Source organism: Pinus tabuliformis, chromosome 3_2, assembly GCF_031772625.1.
Source record: "Pinus tabuliformis cultivar Carrire ecotype Pingquan chromosome 3_2, CPIR1, whole genome shotgun sequence".
Taxonomy (NCBI): Eukaryota; Viridiplantae; Streptophyta; class Pinopsida; order Pinales; family Pinaceae; genus Pinus; species Pinus tabuliformis.
Genome location: NC_142302.1, coordinates 727013382 through 727037941, shown reverse-complemented (window position 1 = coordinate 727037941; position 24560 = coordinate 727013382).

The window sequence follows — 24560 nt, the reverse complement described above, 5'->3', positions numbered from 1 at the left end:
GGAGCTATTCTACTACAAAAATGAAGAAAACAATATGTAATGCTAAATCACACCATATTCTAATTAACCATTTAAACTGTTATGCTAAGCAGGATTGCTAAATAAAAACTAAACAAATGCTACTATCTAAGCTGCAGAAGTAAAGAGCATCAAACCATACTAATGTGTAAGCAAGAAAACTAAATTAAATCTATTTTCACTTTTTTGGTTTTTTATGCAAAATCAAGTATGCAATTTAATTGTTCTTGTGGATGTGACAGGTGGATGGAAGGTGACTGAGCATGGCTAAAAGGCTTATGGAGTGGTTGGATGGTGTGGAAAGGCCCTAGGAGGCTTTTTGTGACTTCCTAGAGGTTCCCCATCAATACGGCATCAAAACAAGCCATTTTAGGAAAACCTAAAGGATGTACTAGAAACCTACAGGATGATCCCGTAGGAATTACAGGAAACCTGCAGAATACAGTCGAGAGCTAATTGTGGAGTGTTGGAGGTATTTGGAAGCTTGGAAAAGGTGTTCGATGAGTGGGATGGGGTGTTAGAAGGTCTAGGAACACTCAGGAGTCAATATCCAAGATCAGAGATGGCTAGATTCGCTCAATTTTATCTAGGGAATTTTAATGAAAAATGAAAAAAACTAGTGAGGGTGATGGTGGAACAAGAGATGGCTAGGGAAGATGAAGTGGAAAGTGGATGCTGGTGATGAAGTCTGGGTCTCCTCCTAAAGTACCTGCTTTTCTTAAAACATGTGTGTTTTCCAAGAACTATGCAACTGATCCAAAATGGATCGAGAATAGACTTCTAAGTCTAAAGTGTTCCTCATAGACGAAAATGAAAGTCCAAGGATGCTCTTGGAAATAGCCCCATTGTGTAGATCTTTTCATTCTGAATCTACTGCGACTTGAATGGGCTAAAATGGAATTTGGATGAAGAAGTTATCGCAAAAAGAAGTTTTCCTTTGTCCTTTGAAAAGGAGGCAAATTCTTATATAAATGGGACTTAAGGGAAAAATGTGTTTTAACATAAAAACCCTTAGAACCCATCGCATCGCATTATTTTATTGCATCGCAATAAACAAAGGCTGAAGGACTTAAAATGGGTGTGAAGGCTTTAGCGGACCCGATGGATTTATAAACCAAACAAGTGAACCCTTTTCAATTCTGAAAGGAAGGCTGTAAGTGGTATTTCAGGCGGGCCTCAGGTGGTAAGTGGTATAGGACGGGCTCCACCTGAATCCATACATTGGCTAACGCGTGGCATGGCGGAGGAGAGAGGAAACCACTTTTTCGGGTAGTTAATCCTCGTGCAACTTACGCGCCCGAAACGGATTGTCAACCGTTGGATTAGCAGTCGTGGATCAACGGTCAGGATTTGATCGATGGATCGGCAATCAGCATGACCGAAGGGAAGACCCCCGAGGCCGTTGCGATAGCGATATATGATATGCCAATGTTCTGATAGGCTGATGTGATAGCGTCGATAGAGTGATCGGCGATATCGAGGATTGGTGATCAGCGAACCCCCGATACCAAGGCCAATGCACATTGTGATTGTGACTTGTGATATGCCAATAAAAAGACGGACCTGATACAAATTATGGATGCGATTTCATAATATTTGAAATCTGGAATGTCAAGTTTTCTTTGTATTTCCCGTGTAAATAGGTTTCTGACCATGCGACAATGTGATGTGATATGGCAACCAAAGGTGGACCCAATGGGGATTATAAGTGCGATTTCTTAACTTTTGAAGTCCGGATTTATGGGATTTCTTTGTATTTCCCGTTTATTGAGGTTTTGAGACCTCCCGCCTAGGCAATAGTGATAAGAAACAATTGGATGGACCCGATAGGTTTATAGGGCCGATTCCATAATATTTGAAGTCCAGGCTAAAGGCCCATGATTTTTTTTGCGTGCATTTCCTATGTACTTCCATTATTTGGCTGACACAGCCAAAAGAAGGCAAAATGACTGGGTTTCCCTGCCCACTTGTTCTTGTCCATTTGTAAACAGATTCTTGTGAGGAAACAGTCGGGTTCTTCAATGATGGAGGATTGTAACCAATGCATGATAAAAACACAGAGAGCACAAGTGCAGAAGGGAGCTGAAGGTTGCCGAGGGAGCTGCTTGTCTAAAAGAGGTCACTGGAAGGTTGCTGAAGAATCGCTTGGAAGTCAAGCGAATTACAGAGGCACGCAGAGGCCGAGAAAGAGCTCAACGAAGCTAAAGCCGAGAGCCAAGAGCCAGATCCAAGAGCCAGAGCTAAGAGCCAAAGCCACGAGCCAGAGCGAGATCCAGAGCCAGAGCCAAGAACCAAAGCCACAAGCCAAAGCTGAGAGCCAAAGCCAAAGCCAAGAGCCAGAGCTAGAGCCACGAGCCACGACCCAGAGCCAAGAGCCAGAGCCAAAGCCAAAGCCAGAGCCGAGAGCCAGAGCCAGAGCCAGAAAGTCGAGAGCTTCAGAGCCAGGGATGAGATGGTGTTTTAAGCCCATTGTGTTCTATGTAAACCAGTGGGGTTGAGCATGGAGCTTGTAAAATAACTATTGCCATAATCCCGGAGAGTCTAGTTGAGTTAACTAGAGCTCAAGGAGACATAGCCCAAGAGTTTTGGGTGGACTCCAAATTAAATAGGAAGGGACCGAGAAATGCTATTTTTAGAAGATTCTATTTTTAGCAATTTCACCTCTCACCCAAGGTGGCGAAAATGCTCACTTGGCCAAACTGCTATTTTTATAAGTGCTATTTTTAGAACTTCTATTTTTAGCACATTCTAAATTTAGAATTTCTTGTTGCACATTTTTCAACACACCCTCTCAACAAGAGAGGCTTCCTCTCGAACCTGATCATGTAACTCTGGAATGTTCTGCATGCAAAACATCCACCAGGTCCGCTTGCTCCAACAACTCTTGGAACAAAAACACTCCCAACTGACCACTCTGTTGGGCTAGAACATACTCTGATGTTGAAGCTCTACCTGCTGCTCAAAAGTGCTCCCTCTCTGACATCTGCTACTGCAACATCTCCATGCATCTCGCACCATTCCACACCTCTCTGTGCCACCTAGCACTGTGCAACACACTTGTACCTCTCACATTGCTACAGCCTGCATGCTATGTGCTGTCTCGGGATTCCCTGCACTGTAGCTCTCTCTGTCGCTCCATCCGCATCTGTCTCTACCCAATTAGTCAATTCCTACTACTCCACATCAGGGCTCCTATAGCAAATTCGAATCAAAGAGGTTGGGTACCTCAATGATCATGCCCCTCCTCCTTGGGACAATCACTTCACATCACCCCACCTCCTACCTGGAGGTATGGCTGCATGTGATCCCTCTTCCCATCTGGCTTGAAGTATCCCCCTACTGGAGCTCTCTGCAAGGGTATATGTCTCTACTCAATCTCCACTTAGCTTCCCCTGTTGTGGTTGCTCCACAACCTCCTGAAGATGCTGCACCAATCGTGGCTCCTCCTCATTCGTCTGAGACTTCTTCTGGCACTGCATGTTGAGAGGTAATGTACTCTCCCTCTCAACCACCAAGTATCTAACCTTTGCCTTGATCCTCAAGGCCTTGCATGCATCTCGTACCTCAAGTGCATACAGGTTCTTGGCTAGCAAACCAATCTATTTCCACTTTTCCGCCATCACGAAATTTTCTTGGAAAAAGAACTGATTTTAAATCAACGATATCTCCCTCATCCGAACTCCGATTCAGCCGATTTTTTTTTTTTATTTTGGGTATTTTTCCGCAAAGAATCCAAATATGCTATTTATTTTTGAAAATTTTGTACAAAAATTTTCAGATCTGCTCTGCAAACTCTCGGCCCAAAACTCAAAACTTTGAAATCTCCTCTCAGTATATTGTTCTTCCTTGATCACCTGTGCTCCAATACCATGTAGAATTTTGTAGAATTTTTTCTACAAATCAGCTAGCTTTGATACCATGTAGAACTTTTTTCTACAAATCAGCTAGCTCTGATACCATGTATAAATTTCCCACCTGTAGATCACCTGGTAATGCAATGTACTAAAGCAAAACACTTGATCTACTTTTACAAACAATTTAGCGGAAGCTTAATCAACCATGAGCAAAATCAATAGGAACACATATAACTAATAAGAAGGAATCAATCACACATAACACAGAAGAATTTACCCGGGAAAGCACCTACCTAAAACCCCATCTCTATATTATCATACAAGTGGAAATATGGTCTGGATTACACAAAGCCTTAGCTCAAAAGCTATCCAGCTCTTAGTACAATCCCTCTACCACTCATAGACAGTCAAAGGCTTCTCACAAACCTTCTCCTCTGCCCTCTAAGCCTCCTATTTCCTCGTGCAGTTTCCTTGGGTTCCAGTGCTACCACCTGTGTGAATTGGCCTCTTCACACACTCACTAACCTCTGATCTAACTGCACAAACTAAGGAGATAAATCCTCATCATGGATGAGCTTCCTTTTATAGGAAAAATATTCATCCAACTGATAGTACAATGTCCCTTTTGTGATCTCAACTGGGTCTCTGTCTGAACTGACATGCATCATTTATCCATGAGAGAATACTCAGTTATCTAAAAATAACAGTTGTCACATGCATGCAAGCATCAACAAACTGTATCTCATTAATTTAACAACTTGTTAAATTAATCTAACTGAACTTGAATAAGTTAAACTAAGTCAACTAATCCTCTCAATATGGAAATCATCCTTAATTCCTCATTCAGTGGAGCAAATCAAGGACACATTCCCCAATCAGTGGAGAAATTATTGCATGTTCTCACAAAGACTTCAAGTTTGATTTTCCTTAACTAATTAACTCATGGAGAATTAATTAATTAATATTCAAACTATTGGTAAGACCAAATTCGTCGTTACTTCCTATAGTTAGACCAGGGACTACTAAAAATAGGAAGGGACCAAGAAATGCTATTTTTAGAAGATTCTATTTTTAGTAGTTTCACCTCTCACCCAAGGTGGCGAAAATGCTCACTTGGACAAACTACTATTTTTAGAAGTGCTATTTTTAGAACTTCTATTTTTAGCACATTCTAAATTTAGCATTTCTTGTTGCACATTTTTCAACATCAGTACTTGGTTCATTTCATCGTGTCTTCAATCACTCTCTTTCTTTAATAGATCCCACTCACATTCTCATTTCCTTCAGCACGAAATGCTTAAGAGGAAGATAATAAAACACGTCTTGATTAGATTATACCCGTAGATTTCCTTTCCATCCGATCCACAACAAACCTAACCAATCACCGTCCAATTCATTTCAATGCTTGACTTTATGTGCTCCAGATCTCCACCGTTGATTTGTATAGCTTGATCCAACGGCTATCGTGAATTCTTCCACCTACTTTATGCGCTCCAAATCTCCACCGTCGATCTATCGCACCCTCCATCCGAAGGCTATCGTGTCACCCGATTGCCAACTAGCATGGCCGATCTCCACCGTTGATCAAACCCGCATGATCTGATGGCTATCGCGCAATCTCGCGCGAATTCTTGCACGACCGATATCCGCCCGAGAGCACGCAAGAAAATTGGTTTTCTCGTGCTACGTGTCACCCAATTAGGCTAATCGCGTAAAATTTTGGAATTTCGCTTATAGCCTTAAGGGCACGCAAGAGACTTCTTACCGCCTACAGAAACTCACTCCATCATTCTGCACGTTTTTCCCGCAATAAGATTTTCGTTGCTCATCCTCCATTAATCCTATCCATCCATCTATTCACTTAAATCTCTGCGATAAGATCTCCGCCATTCATCTCCTGTTTAACCCTATTCGTCCATCTATTCACTTAACCTGTGCGTTGAGATCTCTGCCACTCATCTTCTATTAGTCCTATTCGTTCATCTATTCACTAAATCGCCTGCGATAAGATCTCCATCGCTCATCTTTCGTTAACCCTATTCGTTCATCTATTCACTAAATCGCCTGTGATAAGATTCCATCACTCATATTTCGTTAACCCTATTCATTCATCTATTCACTAAATCGCCCACGATAAGATTTCTGACATTCATCTTCCGTTAGTCTTGTTCGTCCATCTATTCACTTAGCCTCCCGCGATAAGATCTCTGCTATTCATCTCCCATTGATATTGTTCCTGATCGATCCAACAGTTCCTATGCACTTCTACTTCGTTACGTACTCCTTTCATTGATTTCGATCTTCGCTTGCTCTTCTGCTTGACTCCTTGCATGCTTGATTTTACTAAAACACCAAAAATGCAAAAACAAACATAGTTTAGTTTCCTTGCTTACACATTAGTTTGCTTTGATGCTCTTTACTTATGTAACTTAGATAGTAGCATTAGGTTAGTGTTGATTTAGCTATTCTTCTTTGTTTAGTTGTTTAAATGGTTAATTAGGATATGGTGTGATTTATCATTACATGTTGTTTCTTCAGTAATGCAATAGAGTAGCTCTCTTAGAATAGATTTTTTCTTCTTCCATCAAAGAATCAAGCTTCTTCTGACTCTATAGAAGTCTATCTTGGAACCCCCAGGGTCTCTCGCCAGATGAAAAAGTCACAACAGGTAGGACCTTCACTTCTACTTGTGCATATAACACTATCACCTCCAAGTTTGTACAAACCTCAGGTTTTTAAGTAAAGCTGGTAGCCTAGGAGTTGCAGCATCCTTGCTGCAATACTGGCGCTCATCACTTGCAGATGTCCCAAAGTGGGAAAACTGGGTACTCTGTCAAGCTAACAAATTCATGATCGAGTCGGTCAAAGAAACGATCAAAGACTACAAATTGGAAGCAAAATCTGAGAATTCCTTCCTAAAGAGAAAAATGGAAGAGCAGCGGAAAGAAATGACTGCGCTAGAAGAAAAGTTCAGTCATTTGGAGGAAACGATCAATTATCTGAAGACTTTACTTATTAATCAGGAAGGAGAAAATTCTAACGCTCAAAGCAACTAGTATTGGACTCTGCCCCATCAAGATCCCTCAGTCAACAAACATTAATTGTAATCGCGTCATTCTTCTCTTTTCTGCAAAGTCTTACTACTACTAGTCTTTTATGTTACATAGGTGTAAATTGTTGTTGAATCAGTATGGAAGTATTTTTAAGGATAGCGCAATTAGTAGCCTCATTAACAAAAGGGGAAGAGCTTGGAAGATAGGGATTGTTTGCCCTCAGTTTCTCTTTCAGGATTCCTTCTCCCATTTTGTCTTGATGTAATGGGAGCATGTCTCCCTCTTTTTTCTTTTTGGAATGGTAATCCAATAACCAACTTTGTTTAAAAAAATAGTGAAAAAAAGTATAGAAAAATGCCAAAATAACTTATTTACGACTAATTTCAGGACTAATAAAAAACCCAAACTTCGACAAGATATATATCATAAAATATATTGGGTAAAAATACAAAAATAAATTTTCATGCAATTCATTATGTCATCTTAGGATTTTGAAAATTTTAGAGTTTGAAGCCTCACCAAAAAGAGTTATAGAGAAAATTCCAAGACGAATCTTCTAAAAGTGATTTCAATATTAGTCACAAACCCTATCTTCCATAGACTATATCTGTGAAAGTGTATTGAATAGGAACTTGGAATTTTGATCACATATACTATGATATTCCTCCTTAGTTTCCAAAAAATTTCACTATTTGCAACTTCTCCAAAAAGGTAGTTACAGTGAAAATCATAGGAAGGCTTGTTTAAATGAATTTTAGGATTAGTTATAAACTCTATCTTCCATAGGTTATATCTCCAAATGTACAAAATAATATAACCTAATTTTTTTATCATCTATACCTTTGTATTTTACCTCAATCTCCTAAAAAATACATTATCCAAAACTTCCATAAAAAACGTATTTAGCAAAATTTCCAATATGTCTTAATTGAAGGATTAAAACCCTAGGATCGTAGGTTTTAAATGCAAATGTTACGAACAAACACCTTGAAAATGATAGAAAGGTCAATGAATAATAATCTGTTTCAAAGGGAAACCTCCTTTCACAATGAATCAATGCACCAAACAAGATGAGATAATCCTAAGACTAGGTCTCATTGGTGTATATATATATATATATGAGAGATGAAGGTTACAATTATAATGAAAGGGTAGAATGAAAGTTTCTTGTTGAACTACTAATATAACGCTAGAGATGCAAAAACTCAATTTACCTAAAAAATACTCTATTTATGGCTACCAAGGTTAAGATTGTTACCACAAGTGTTAGCTCCCTATGCTTCAACATTGTAAATAAACTTAAACAATTAGGTGACCATATGCCTCCCTAGGCCTTATGATAACTTAAGCTTCACATGCTAGTACATAGTAGTAAAAGTTTCAAGAGAAGGCCATTAATGTAATGAGATAGTGAGTAATTACAACGAATGTACTTGAAATTTACATTATCTTCTTAAACATGCTCTCTTTTGCTAACCTTAGAAAAGCTTCATAGATTTTTCTGTAGAATTCCATATGCATAGATAAATGATAAATAAAATTTCATTTAAATTATCTTATCATCATCATAAACTTTATGCTTCATGTGATAATACCATAATTATTACCACTTCTTTTAATATCTCAAGCTTCACACTTGATATATATTTGGTTAGAGAATCATAATCTCGCAACATCACTTAAAATAGGCTATTTTCAATTAATCCCTACTAGAAATCATACATAGATATGTGTGCATATTTATAACATATTCTCTTAACAAAAATTAAAATTAAGAAATCAAGTAACCACACTTACACATCTAAAATTTTACCATTGGATAAACCCTTTTAGGGAATAAAACTCCAATAAACATTATTATGTGAAAAGAGCAAAGACTACATTTTTATGGCATCTTGAAATTACATAAAATATCTATAAAACCATTTCTCTAATTTCCAATTCATTTTCTAATACTCCCTTTTCTTTCTCAATCTCTGCACTCCTATTGCATTTTATAACTCTCTTTTCTCTCAATCTTTACACTCCCTACCACTCCTACTGCATTTTATAACTCTCTTTTCTCTCAAATCTTTACACTCCCTACCACTCCTACTCCTTACCACTCCTACCCCTACCACTCCTGCAATCAATTTGATTCATTTAATTCATGATTATAAAGAAAACTATAAAACCATAATAAATCTATTTAGTGAACCCTTACTTGGTTCTCATTTTATCTTACAAACTCCTTAAGAATTCATTGCAAATGAATCGGTTTTCCCAATTACTTCCTTAATATCCTCTACTTAGGGGTGTACCCATCTCTCACATGAATCATTAACCAAAAATATCTTATGATGTTCTTGTGGTTCATGTCTCTTTGAAATATCATATTTTTATAATCAATTTGTTGATAAGCTCAAAATATTGAGATTTCATAACACCATAAATTAATCCTAATGCTTTGGATTATTATTAAGTATTGATTTTAGTACATCTAGAGTTTCAAGTAAAACTTTCATCGTGATTATGGAAGAAGAAAATATGTAAGCACGATAATGATCTCAAAATGACACAAAACGTGAAAATAAATAGAATTTAATAAAGTTAATAATGTCAGGGAATGAGATAAATGTACGGATTAAAAGGGGAGTGAGTTAATAGCTGAAAAAAGTCAACCATTCCATGAGGTTGTTTTTTTTGGGTCAATGAAATGAAGTAAACATTTCATGAGGTTGATTTTTTGGATCAATGAAATGAAGTAAAGTTTCCACTGATGCATTAAGTTTTTTGAAATTTTCATGTTCCGGGTAAAATAGGTTAAAGGGTAAAATTAAATAGTTAAAATTTTAATTAAAAAACAAAAAAATAACAAAATTTTTATCAAATTTGAAAAAGCATTTAGATAAAAATATAAAAAAAATGTACTATCAAAATCAAGAAAAATAGAATTTAAGATAATGCTATCTTCAAAGGTAAATATTTTTGTAAAAAAAATAAGAAAATATTTTTTTAGCTGTATTTTTTTACGTATATTCTTATATATTTATACAAATTTAAAGTATGGCACTCATTGAAAAAGAAAAAAGAAAAAACCTATTTTTTTAATGGTATTTTTGAGTTATCTTTCAGGTTTAATTCAAATTTAATGTGTGGCATATCTAGAATTGAGAAAAAATAAAAATACATGAAAAAACTCCTCAATATGGGTTTACTTAAAAGTATGTAAGGTACTCATTGGATGTGCAATTTAATTCTACATCTAATGAGTGCCCACAGTTGAAATTTAAATAAACATATAAGGAGATAAGTCGAATAAAATATATATATATATATATATATATATATATATATATTTTTTTCTATAAAATTCATAACTTTTATTTTATTATGTAAAATATTATTTTATTATTTTCCTTGGGAAGCCTATTTTAAACTTCACAATATTCATAATTGGGTAAACATATAAAGAAGTTAGTCAAAAATAAAAAATAATTTTTTTTTTATAAAATTCATAATTTTAATATAATATTATTTTATTATTTTCCTTATTAAACTTATTTTAAACCTCAAAATATTCCTAAAATTAATAGAATTTATCCACGTTTAATTTACTATCTTAAAAGAAATTAGACCTCAAAATATTCATAAAGTTAATAGAATTTTATGTTAAGAAAAGTTTTAGACTCAGAATATTCATGAAATTAATAGAATTTGTCTACGTATAATTAACTATCTTACAAAAAAAAATAGAAAAACAAATAAATGAAATCTCATTTAAAATTTGATTTTTTCCCAAAAAAACATGTATAAAGGAAAAAATATATAAGACTTATTGAATAAAGAAAAAATAAAAAAGGGTTAGGAGATTCCTCAGAAACCATCAAAGAATGGATAGGTTTAGAATGTGCATTGAGATGTAATAAGGATTTAAGATTGGTTTATTTTTTATTTATTTAGTGTGTCTAAATTATTATTTATTATTTAAAAAGTCAGTTAAGGTTGGATGAGATTTTTTAAGGATGGATGAGTTTAGAGCAAGTTAAGGTGTAAGTATGGAAAATTTTAGATGTTGGTATTTGCAGGTGGGTTAATTTTCCATGCTTTTTCCATAAAAAAGATTCTCCAATTTCCATTTTTTATAGATATAATTCACCTAAATTTTACAATATAAAAGTATTTTACCTTAAAAATAGCCAACATTATATAGACACTATATAAAATCATTACAAATTTAAATAATTCTACAAATATATCAATAAATTTTTTATAATTTGCATATTAAGGATAGTAAAATTCACCAATATTTTTAAACTTCAAGATGATTTTCCATCCTTCAAATTTCCAAAGCTAATATTCCTTTATTTTTAAATTATTTAGTTTATTAATCTATTAAAGTGCTTTTTAAGTTTTTAAAGTGCTTTTTAAGTTTTTAATAAAATTCATAATGAAATACATAAAACAATGTTAGGTTTTCTTATCCGCTTTTTCATTTATTTTTTTAAAAATTTTGTTTTTATTTAAGTAAATAGGATTAAAAAAAAAGCAAGTTGACCAGTGTTTTTAATAAAGTTCATAATCAAATACATAAAACAATGTTAGGTTTTTTATGAGCTTTTTCATTTATTGAGTTTTTTAAAACTTTTGTTTTTATTTAAATAAATAAGATTAAAAGAAAGCAAGTTGATAAGTGTCATTTTTATAGAAATTTTATTAACAGATTTCTTACTAATAAATATCCTGTGTCATATGCTCATCAAGGGATATTATACAAATTTTTTGACATATGTGAAAAAGGATTATCAACAACAATATTGTTAACAATTGAATTTATTAGTAAATAGTCCATTAAAAAATATCTCTTTCACAATCTTTTTCATCAACTACTTTTTTTTTTTTTAAAGTACTCATTTAAACTTGTTTAAAAACTGTTCATCAATCGTGAGGTGAACCAAATTTTAAGCAAAGGTTCCTTTCTATGGGCCATGGTCCACAACTTCAGAAGAAACCAGTTCTGCTGTCATGTTTTATGAATGTTCAGCAATATTGGGAAAATCTCTTACCCATATCTTATCTATTTGGAGATATTAATATATCTCCAAATCATAGAGAAAGATTCCAATTTCACTATCATGTGTTTGTCCATATTTAAAAAGATGGAAGAAAATATCATGTACTCATTTGTTTATGTTTGGCCTCTTCAATATAATTTGAAGGCCTTCCAAAGAGAGCCCTACATTGTACGGTGCACGTGAATAAAAGGGATAAGACAAAGGAGTGCAAAAATAAGAATAAGTCAGAGAAAAGTATGTAAAGGAGGATATGCCCAGAAAATATCAGAATTCAGTGTTTTGCTTTCAGAAGCAAAGTGATTGCTTTCAGTGGGGAGATTATCTTTCATGCCTTTACATGATAAAAGAGAGAGAAAAGCAATCATAGTAGTCAACTTTCCAAAGAGTCTATATCAAAATAAAAGTATCTAAATGCACTTCCAATGTCTTATCATATGTGCACCCACTTGTTCTTGGAATTTCAGAACTTGTCACACTCTTTATCTGACAACTTTTCTTTTTTAATTCAATTTAAAACATGTGATGTTTAGTATATTGATCATTCCACCTAAAACACTAAATCTAATTGATGCCCACTAATACCAACTACAAATGAATCTAATTGATGCCCACTAATGCCAACTACAAATGAATCTAATTGATGTCAATTTAACATTGAAAACTTATTGTATTATTTTAATAAGAACTATTATAACAAGTTGAATTTTTAACTACTGGCTTAAACCAAAATCCACTTATAAATTGAGAAAATCATGTTGAATTGGTATAATTTTAATAGTTCAATGTGTTTCTCAAAATGTTGAATGCATAAACCATTTAAATATTAATTAATATCGAAATTGTTTTTTGGTTTTTTTTAGTTTTTGGTACTGGAATTAAGTGGAAAAAAATTGTGGTAAAATTTTAATTGTGTTATTCAAATTAATTTTTTGACTCTATATATGGATTCAACACCCTGAAAAACCCTTAGGGTATTTCTATTCCACAGGGGTTACCCATCAGATTTGTGATTTCTATAAATATTTGCGAGATGTTAGAGAAATTAGACCTGAAAAATCTACCAGAAATGATTCCAAAAAACAACACTAAAAACAACTCAATTAATATAATTTAAATAATTAAATATCACCATTTATAAAATAAAAATATAAGACTTATTAAACCTTTTAACAATAGCTCAATAATCTACCTACTCAATATAAGATATTATAATTAAAAATATTAATATGACCAACTAATTATATAATAAAATGATTGTCTATTTAATTATTTATATAATAAAAAATAGTTATTATAAATTTTAGAATTATATTAATGATTAAAATAAATTTTATTAATAATTTGTTATATATGGAACATGATTAACCCTTTGGAACATTTAGCTCACACTTATACTTTATTGTTTTTCACATACCATTTTTATTTAATATTTTATTAAATGGATGATGTGAATGCATTTATTAAACAATCTATATTAAACCAGTGTTACATAGTAGCTAGTACCTTCTTTTTAGTTTTGAACTGCTAATTAACTAAATCCCTCATATAAAATAGAAATGAAAGTGAAAATGTTGTGCTAAAATGGTGATTTTTGGTGAGCATCTTACCTCATTGGTTGTAATAAAGCTTTATAACTTTATTTCTTTGGCAATCTTTCAATCAAATTGATATGAAGAAACTTAGTTTCAAGTGAATGAGATATCAATTCTAAAAAACTTGTTCTGCACACTCTTAATTTAATAAATAAATTATAACTGGCACAGTTATATAAATTAAATCATTAATAACTATGGATAGATATCAAAACACTTAGTTTCTAATCAAAATACTTAGTTCCTAAAACATTTCATATTGTCAAAATTAAAAAATTAAAAATCATTAAAACCATTTAAATATTAAAATAAATAAAATATATCATTACAATTTTTTAAATATTTTCCAAATATTATAGGTTTGTGTATGATTTGTGATTTAGCATTACTCTCATTCCCCTTATGTATATGGTCTTCAAGATTTCTTGATCTAAGTCACTATGTTTTGATCTCTGCAAATAGTAATGGAATCACTCCACATAATCCTCCAAGATTTCTTCCTCCTTTTGTGTCATCCTAAATATTTCTTCCCTCAAATCCCTAGTTCTACAATAATCCTGATACTTAGATAGGAATGTCTCTTTCATGTCGCGACGTCCAAATGGTAGCAAAGCCTAATCCCATGAACCATCTCAGTGTTGCTCCTTTATAGTAGCAAGGAATAATTTCAATTTCTGAGCATCAGAAATATAATCATAGCTCCTACACAAGACATCAAATTCAAACAAGAAGGTGGCAGGGTCTTCTACAGTCATTCCTTGAAAAGATGGGAGAGATGACAAAGGAATGTTTTTCATGGGAGCCTCACCTCTGAGATCACCTATTGGAAAATCAAAGGTGGCAATGGTGGCATGTATTTTAGTGTTGTCATTATTGTTGTCCCCCATTATTTATCCTCTTGATCCTTGCTGTGATGGGTCTTCTTCAAAACGTTTTGGTGACTGTCGTGTGGGTGAAGATTTGTTAATTGATAGCTCAGGCTTCTTCGGGGCTGGTTGTTTCACTGCGCTACCCAAATCAGGATATTCATAAGTCAATGAATGCTTTCCCATCTCAAGCTCCTAGTGTCCCCCATCGGTTTCCCTTTAACCCTCATCCCTAAGGTCCTGATCACTAGCCTTACACTGCTACTCCTGATTTGGAAACTTAGTTTTGGGAGTGGTTACACTAGTTTTAGGATGATATGGTCCGAAGACAGAGGAATCGGATGCTTATGTTCTTAGTATGGGAGTAATAGATTTTTGTGGCCTTGTTTTCCTTGCGTCCCTCTGAGAAATTGATTGTTCTTTTTCTGATTTTGATATTATCTCATGAATAAATGTTTTCCTCCCCAAATTTGTGTTCTTATTATTTCTTTTATGACCCATTTTTCCTGTAATTTATTAGAGTGGTTGTACTTTGGGATTTCTATTATTCCTACACTTTACACATGGACCCTATGCGTATTTATTCATGCCCTAAGTGTCTCATCTTATATAGTGGTGAGCCCGCTTAAGTCTATTAGAGCAATGTGCAGGTTCTTACGTCTCATCTTACCGCCCAGCGCCTGTAAAGCTAAGAACACATCTAAAGAATCAAGGAATTCACATAGCCTAAGTGTCCTAGTGACCACAGTGGTGAACCCACCCAGGTATATTAGAGTGATGTACAGGTTCTTACCTCTCATCTTACCACCCAGCACCCACACACAAGAAACACTCTGTTAACAAAACACACTTGGTTGATTGCATCGTCAACTTCCTTCCCCGACAACGGTGCCAAAATGTTGAGTCAATTTAATCACTGTTAATTTGACTAAATCGCAACCATTAATTGTCAACCCAGGGTAGGTCTGTTTGTTTCAAAGGAGTATGCATTGTTTGTGCCGATACACTTCAGCCAAGAGTAAAAATAAAAGACAGAAATGAATGTTGCTGAATTTAATTGCAGAAAGTAACACTCATGCAGAAATCAAAAATTGTTCTACAGAAATGAAACCACACTTCATGTTACCAAGGAAAAGGTGTGCCACACACCATACCACTAACTAAGTCGGCTGACTGAATATCATGCTCAAATCAATCTGTGTGACAGCATATCAAAAATCTGGAAACATAAATAAACCCATTCTGCAAATTACACGGCGACAAAAATAACTTCACACTTACTGAAAGGAACAATGATTAATCTACCACTATGCTATTTTTGTTGTTGTAATCCATGCTAAAGAGGAGGACCCTTCCTCCCTAGCAAGGCGCATGGATGAAAGGCAAATTAGTTAAAGTCCCAACACCACGTCTGTAAAAGCATCAGAAATTTTATTCTTTGTATTAAAATGGTTATGAATTACAGAACAAAAATGATGATATTGTCCTTGTTTACATGGAACTAAGTCCCCTTTATAAGATTTACATGCCCAAAATAAGAAATAGATCAGTCATGAGAATTTCATGATTCTCATGTTGATCAATATCGAGAGAGAATAGAAATCATTACAACAGGTTCTAAATACAAGGCCTATTGTTGTTACATCATTTCTCAAAATCACAACTGCCTTGATTCCTTAGCCACCCATAGATAATACAATCTTTACGACAGTTATCCTGTGGGATATTATTGAGACCTATGGTCCTAGACAGTTGTGATGTAGTCAACATCCCGCGGTGTAACAACAATTCGAGGTGTAATAACAATGCTTGAGGTGTAACAGCAATTCAGGGTGTAACAGCAATGGTCTAAAACGGAAAGTACTTAAAACCCCTTTGTGAATTATCACATTGTTGTTCATCCTTTGACTTTGGACTTTGGAGCATCACCTAAATGAAACAGAGCCAGAGAAATTTTTCCATATTTGCCTCGGTTAGCCATCAAAAAGATATCACCTCATTCATATTTAACAAAAATGGAAAAATAATATGTCATAACAAAAATGGATTCTTATAACTGGGAAAAAGGTAATTATGATATAAATTCCACGTGTTCAAAGGTGAAATGATCAAGGATGGGGGGAAAAGGTGTCTAAAATATGCACAAAACCTGCACCCAACAATGAGGACCATTAGATGAGTCGAAGGATGGTGGGTCGTTGGATCGCTACCCCATAATTGTGAACAAAAATAGGATAGCAAAGCCCCCACCCCACCCACCCCCCTCTTTGACATCAACAAGAGGGGGGTATCTCTTTTGTTTTCCACTATTGATCGTGTCATTTTTTTTGGGCCATCGGATGGAAGAGGACTGCAACTAGGGTGAGTCTAGAGTGGAAGTGTGTGAAATTCAGGGTAAAGGATTAAGTGGTATCGAGGCATACCACATGGACATGTGTCGCTAGACCTATAATATCCCACCACCATGTGGCAATGTAGCAACATGCCACGTGGCAGGAAAAAGTGAGGTGGTACAATTGAATTAATAACACTTTAAAATACCATAACTTGCAGTCATGGATTCTGATTGGAACAAAATGTATATCCCTGGAAAGGTATCTTTAAAATGAATACAACGATGATATCTAAATTAAGTCTTGAAAACTTGGAAGAAAGACAAAAGAATTTATCCCATTCCCTAACCATACATTGGGAATTGGGTTAACACAGTAAATACACACCTAAGGGTAAGGGGGTAAGTTTACAACAACTAATTTGGAATATGTATTTCAGAATTTTAATTTAATTTTCAATAATTATTAGGTGGATGGTAGGGATTTATCCTCTATAAAATATTCTTAATAGTATACACAAAAGTTGAGATTTATCTGCAAAGTTTTTTGATGTTATTATGGATTTATGGATATCAACTTTTAACATCCATTTAATTTATATGGTTGTGCTTGTGTATACCTCACACATCATAGTTTTTTTTGTGTCAAGTTGTTGTGCAAACCTTAAATCATGAATCTGAATGAATACAAATAGATGGCACCAGTGCACTAGTATTACAATCTATATGGAAATCATATATAGAAAAATTAACAGGGCCATTTACTTACATTCTATATATGAATCATATGGAGGGAATTCAATTGGACCATTGAGAATTTAATAGCACCATTTACTCTTTCATCTCATGAATGTCATCCTTCAAATACAATGAATTTTTTTATAGTAATTTTTTTTTTTTTTTTTTAACAGGTAATTGAAGTGACCGAATCGTTCAAAAAATTGCAATGAGTCTTTTAAAGGAAATCAAAATATAGTATTATTTTATGAATATAATTGCAATCTCTAATAAAAAACCAAAAATAACTCTTTAAAACCTCCAATAATACAATTTCCATAACATATAAGGTAACAATTACACATATTTTATTTGTTGATGTTCTTGTATTTGGACAGGTATCATAAATCAACAGAAAGAACTTCATTTAATCATTTCAAAATTTGGGGATGCATATGATCTTCTTATGAATTTCTCAAAATCTCTTATCATCCACACATCTATACTATAAGAGGTCGTCTATGAGATCGCACATATCTTCAATGTTGGGATCTCACCTTTGGATGAAGGATTCTCATACCTTGGCTACAAGTTAAAACCAAATTGTTATCGTGTTATGGACTGGCATTGGACCATCAACAAATTAGAGCATCGGTTATCTCTATGGGCATAGAGATGGCTTTAGATGGGGGGTAGAATGATCCTCATTCAATTGGTTATGCAAAGTATTGTTGTCTATTGGATGCAATTATTTATGTTACCAAAGAATTTTATTCAACAAATCAATGCCATCATCTCTAACTTTCTATGGTTTGGGGTGGGCGGAGGGAAAAAAATCCATTTGGCTCGCTTGGGTGACATTTCAAAATCTAAGGACAATGGTGGATGGGGTTTAAAAGATATGAAACTCATTCGTTGGGCCCTACTGTCTAAGAGTTCATGGAGGGCCATTTGTGGTTCTAGGATATGGAAATCTATCATAAAGGATAAATACATGGAAAATGGGTCCCCGTGGATTGGTTCAAGGTTAGTATGGTATCCAAAAAATATGGATCATACATTTGGCATAGTTTTATGCACATTAAAAAATGGATTATGGTTAATCTGTAATGGGAAATTTGTTTTGGGGCATCTATTTTGGTTGGGATTGACCCAATCTTGAGATTTCACGACACACACCATCTTCTAGCATCGATCCTTCATCATCTACAGCAGAAGGGTATTTTCTTTATTATCCAAATTCATATACATAGTGATATTTCCCACTCATTACCCAAACTGAAGGGTGCATTGGAGCTAGGATTTACTGGAGCGGATATCGTTACATGGGAGTGGATTAATATATTATGGGGCTTCAGTGATTTGGGATATCTATCAGTCATGATCGTGACAAACTTAGATGGAGGGGGGCTCTTAGACAGGGTGAGATTTTCATATCGGAGACATACCAGATGATTTCTCTTTTCCCAGTGGAAATCGTGCATAAGTGTATTTTATAGATTGTGTGGACCTCGCGCATGCCCTTAAAAAATAAAATTTTCAGCTAGCTAGTATGGAGGAATAAAATCCTCACTTGGGAGAATCTGTGTAAATTTGGTTTGTTTGGCCTGGGTAAATTCTATTTGTGCAAAGGAGAGTATGAAGACACATTTTGTTTATCTATAAAGTGTCCCTTTGTTATTTCCACCTGAGAACATGTTTTACACTGTCTAAAAATTCATATGAGGTGGTATTATATGTCCATGGTTGAATGCAATGAGTGTTGGTTGTCTCAAATGGGTGTTGATCAATCTCTTCCTTTTTTTATAATATGGGGCATATCGAAAGGCAAAAATGTTGTCATCTTTGAGGGTGGTAATTATGACATTGACTACGTCTATGCTTCAATTTATGCCTCATATAAAGTATATGATAGCATGGTTCATAATACAAAGCCTCAGAGAAATATCATGATACCACATCGTGCTCAATATCTGGATGTTTTCTTCGATGGGGCTGGATGTTGTGATTGTGGTGCCCACACTGATATATCGTAGACTATGAGGTATAATTTCTACTGGAGTGGAGGTGTGGATTCAAATACAAGGGCCGAGGTGGTCGCACTATGGGGACTGTTATTCTATGTGAGGAGGCTTAATCTTTCTATTAACATCATATATGGTGACGCCAAGGTGATTATTGATTGGATTATAGGTCGAGTTGATTTAGCTTCACCTCTAATTCAAAATTGGATGAGGCAGATATGGGTGCTAAAAGAATATTTTCACATGATCTCATTTGCACATGTATATTGGGAATATAACACTACTACTAATTCCCTTTCAAAACAAGAAATGGCATCTCCTCTTATGTGCATACACTATGATGTTTTTCGTCAAGGCGTGCAGAGGCAGTCTAGCTCCATTCCCTTGGTATGATTGTGCAATGGTTTATTTTGGACTCCTCTCAGGTGATGGATGTGATGCTTTGGATCTTTCCATTGAATAACATGTTTTTTGTGTTGCTGGTTATATTAGTTTCTATTGTTGGGAATTTTCCCATCGTTGCTCACAATACACTTATAGTGCTTCAATAAATGTATGTTTATTGTAATACTTGGATAGATGATGTTGAAAGGCTTATTATAATTTTTTCTTTTTATGATACTCTATGTAAAATGTTAATATATCCAAGATTTGAATAGACATGTCAATTTTGGACTTTCAACTATGTAATGGGTTATTTATTTGTAATAGAAAACCTATCGATTTTTCTTTCCTGGATATATATATATATATTCCAAAAAAAAATTACCATAAAAATTATAGGCATAATGATTAGTACACATGTATATCTATAATGCATGACACTATCTGCAAAAGAACACATATATAACATTATTTTTTTGTCAAATAAAATGAATGAATATTATTTATTATTGAGCATTGGATTTCTAATAATAAGGAACCATTTTGATCCCAATGTTCCTATTGCCATGTCTCCATTTTGATGTAAAGAGGATTTGGGAATTATAGTGGTTCAATTGAATGTTAATGCTAGATTGAAGAGTCATCACTAAGCACCATATGCACCATCATGTTGTAAATTTGTGGACCATCATGCCACTTGCTTACAAGTTTTTGGAATCTAGGAAACATTATTCTCATACAATCAAGGAAGGTAAATGAATTATTTATCATTTAAATGTTTGGTTTTGGTATTTGTGTTGGTTTATATGTTTACATTCATTTTGAAACTGGGATAAATTAGAGGTTGTGTTAATAAATCGTCTATAATAATAAGCTCTGAGGGTTAGCGCAATTGATTTAGGCCTCATTGCTAAATCGAAACGTGTCGACAAATGAATTTTAATATGATTATCGCTGAAAAACTTTTCTCAAAAATTCTAACAAAAACCTTAATACAATATATTAATATTGTTTTTTTAATATATAAAAAAATGATTAATAAAAAAAAAAACTACACTAACTAAAACATATTATGAAAAATTTTCTTACCTTTCAATCGAAAAAGTCAAAATCAATTTTCATTTACATTTGACCAATAATTTTTTATTTAAATTTTCATTTAAATGAAAAATAATTACGTTCTCTAAAACAACTACTATTTTTGTTATTTTCTCCGGTCCTCCAAACTTTTGGGATGAATTATCCTCCTGTCTTAGTTGTCTTCACTATGCTCGTATGATCTGATGGATGATTCAAATGTCTTCCATGATTAGATCCACCCCATGTCTAAACTTTAGCTGACTCCTTCATTTACCCTGACTTAATTAACTTATTAATTTTTGGCTTCCATCGTTGGATCCCAACGCCTTCAGCCATTGGATCCCACCGCCTGAACTATGAGAAAACTCCTTGAGTACTGAACTAGCTCATTAAATTTTACTGTGGGTTGGTCACAGACATCATAATTGATTATGGACAATATTCTTTCACAGTCTTAAGTATAAGTATTTATGGGTTCATTAATTTGTTTATGAATATTATATATGAATGAGATTCTTGCATGTTTATCTTGTTCATTAATTTGTTTATCTAAAATATTTTGGTAGGCAAACAGCTCTACGTAGAGAAACATCCTCAAAAGCCAGAGTTGTGAAGGAGGTGTGCAGTTATTACATATGAAAAATGGTTCTATTAATCCAACAGTTGGATTACATGGAGTTGCTTTCACAAAAACACAAATTGTGAACGCTTCTTCGCTCTCCTATATGTGATGATTTTGAATTGTCAAATAAGTCTACGAGATACCTAATCTTGCAGGTAGGTGTTGTACATTCATAATATTAGTCGCTTAAATGTATTTTTTAGAAAGCATATGATATGGTTTTGCATACATCCATTTAATCTTGAATTAATTCAGTGATAATAAATCACTCGAATTAATCAGTATTAGTAGCACACATCCATTTGCTCGACAATTAATTCAGGGTTAATGAAAAATTCTGGTGCAAACGATTGGAAAATTTGGCGACCTAAAATCCAATAAGGAAAATTTAGGCGGCCTAAAGTCCAATAGGGAAAAAATTAGTCACATATGTATATTTTTTTAAAACATACGCGTTAAAATAAAATACAAAAAAATTTAAACCTTTTGAAAATTAAAATTAAAAATAAATCCCCGAAAAATTATAAAGGCGGCAACTTTAAAAAATGGCAATTTCAAAAGATGGCAACTTAAAAAAATGACAATTTCCAAAAACAAGGAGTGCATGAAAAAAAATGACAATTTCCAAATAAGTGTATTTAAGTGCATTGTACTTTGCAATGTGTGAGCATCCTCACATGCCAAGTGTAGTAATTATTTCAAGGGGATGAATATGCCAAAGATTCCAAATTTCCAAAGTATATAAACAAGTGTCTTACTTTACCTTAAATCTTTTGGGATGAGCTATATTTTTCAAAAAATGAGTGTGTTTCTATGTATTGCACTTTCAACATGAGAGCATGTTTGTTGACTTATTGGGGCCTAACCCAGGTTCAAAAGTGATTTAGCCAAACAAATCCCGGTACTACTGACCCTTTCAGCAACAGTCCACGGAGCGCAGACTAAGGTCTCACCCGAAGTAGTATGGGAGGGTACTAGAACCAGGTTTCCGCACCCTAGAGATGTCTGATGGATTCAAGTGGTCCACGGTTCGACCCTGCGCGCACGTCGCTACGCGCACTTACCAGTACCTCGCAGCCTCAGATGCTGCCTTTGCGCAACCCTACTCGGGGACTGAATAGTGTTATTACCCAATTCCTTACTAGTAATCTAATATTAGTTGATTAACTTAGCTTATCTGTATGCCTTCAATTATACTTAACAATATTCACAATTCATACAAGTGCGCACAGTAAATAAACAATATAATTGCAATTCATATCCAAGAGATAATAACCAAAGAACAAATACACGGAATTCAGATAAATATTCTCTTTATTATTCTCTTCCTTCAGTTACAGACTCTATTCCGCCCTATGCACTTAGCTGCAGGGGTCTGTGCACTCAGCTGCAGACTCTACTAGGCCTCTGCGCACTCAGCTGCAAAGCCTTTTCCTACTTGACGATACAAGACACACTTCACACTTCGACTCTCTGAGACCTTTCATGCCCATCCTCTAATCCCTCCGATTAGATTCCATTAGATGTCTTTACAACTTAGAGCCTCGCTCTATTTATACAATCCTATGGTCCACAGACCATGGGTAGGCCGACATTACATTCAAAACTAGGGTAGACAGCCCTATCGCTCTAACATACATTTCACCCGCACTTCGCGGAGCTTTACAACAATATCAACTCAAAACTTGAGCTTTGAACCCCAAAACATACTGTGGGGGGATTCCATGTCCAACAGGACCCCAACACAAACATCATGACTTGCCTTCGAGTCACTCTATCAGCATGGCAATCTTGGCGTGGAGTCCTTCCAATTGTCCTTGAAGTGTGCTGATGTCGACAGCGCACTGTGTTGCTGCTTTCTGAATCTATTGCATCCGTTGTTCTGAGACCTCCATGGCTGAATTGTTTCCTTACATCTGTACCGGCATTTGGTGCGTATGTTTATAGTCCCACACCTTTTTCCGACTCCTCAGAATGCAAATACTGTGCTTCAGCCAATTAGTCAGATAGTCGGCCCACCCGTGTAGGGCTTCAAGCGGTTGCCATTTACTTTGCCTGGGAAGGGTTCTCCATTTAGTTTGACTAGCTGGACCGCGCCTCCATCTGTGACCTCCTTAACCACATATGGTCCCAGCCAATGCATTCTGAATTTTCCCGGAAATTTTTCAAACTTACTGTCATATAGTAGCACTAAGTCATTTACCTTGAAGGTGCATAACTTGCTATGGTGGTCATGCCAGGATTTTTCACGTTGTTTTTGTACCTGCTGATGAAACCCAGCCAAAAACCATTCTTCCTCAAGTTCTTCCAATTGCACGAGCCTTTCCTCCAGAGCTTCACGGTCCGTCATCCTTGTGAACGTTGTTATTCGCAAACTGGGCACGATATATTTCATCGGAATGACGGCTTCCATGCCATAAACTAACCAGAATGGTGTATGTCCCATCAGTTTCTTGCACGTTGTCCTGTAAGCCCATAGCACGGCAGGTACGCGCAAGTCCCAATCGTTTCATTGCGTGTTGCATACTTTGGTCAGTGCAGTCTCCAGTATTTTGTTGAAAGCTTCTACAGTCCCATTAGCTTATGGGTGGTACGGTGTACTTTTCTGATGATACACCTAGAATTCTTCTGTGAGCGCGCTGATGGTTTCGTTCAGGAAATGTGTTCTGCGATCACTCATTAAGATTTTCAGACAGCCAAATCGGGTCAACACGTTTTCAAACAAAAACTTCCTAGCTGTAGAGGTTGTGCAATCTTTGACTAGTTGTGCCTCTGCCTATCATGTCAGGTACCCCGTTGTGGTGATGATTTAGCGCGCGCTCGTCTTTCCCTGAGGTTTGATTGGTCCCACAAATTCGATTGCCCATTTCTCGAACGGTTGCAGTGTCAACTGTGGATTTAATGGCATCTCATCCCTTCGTGATGGTTTTCCAGTCCTTTGACATATATCGCAGGCCTTACAGT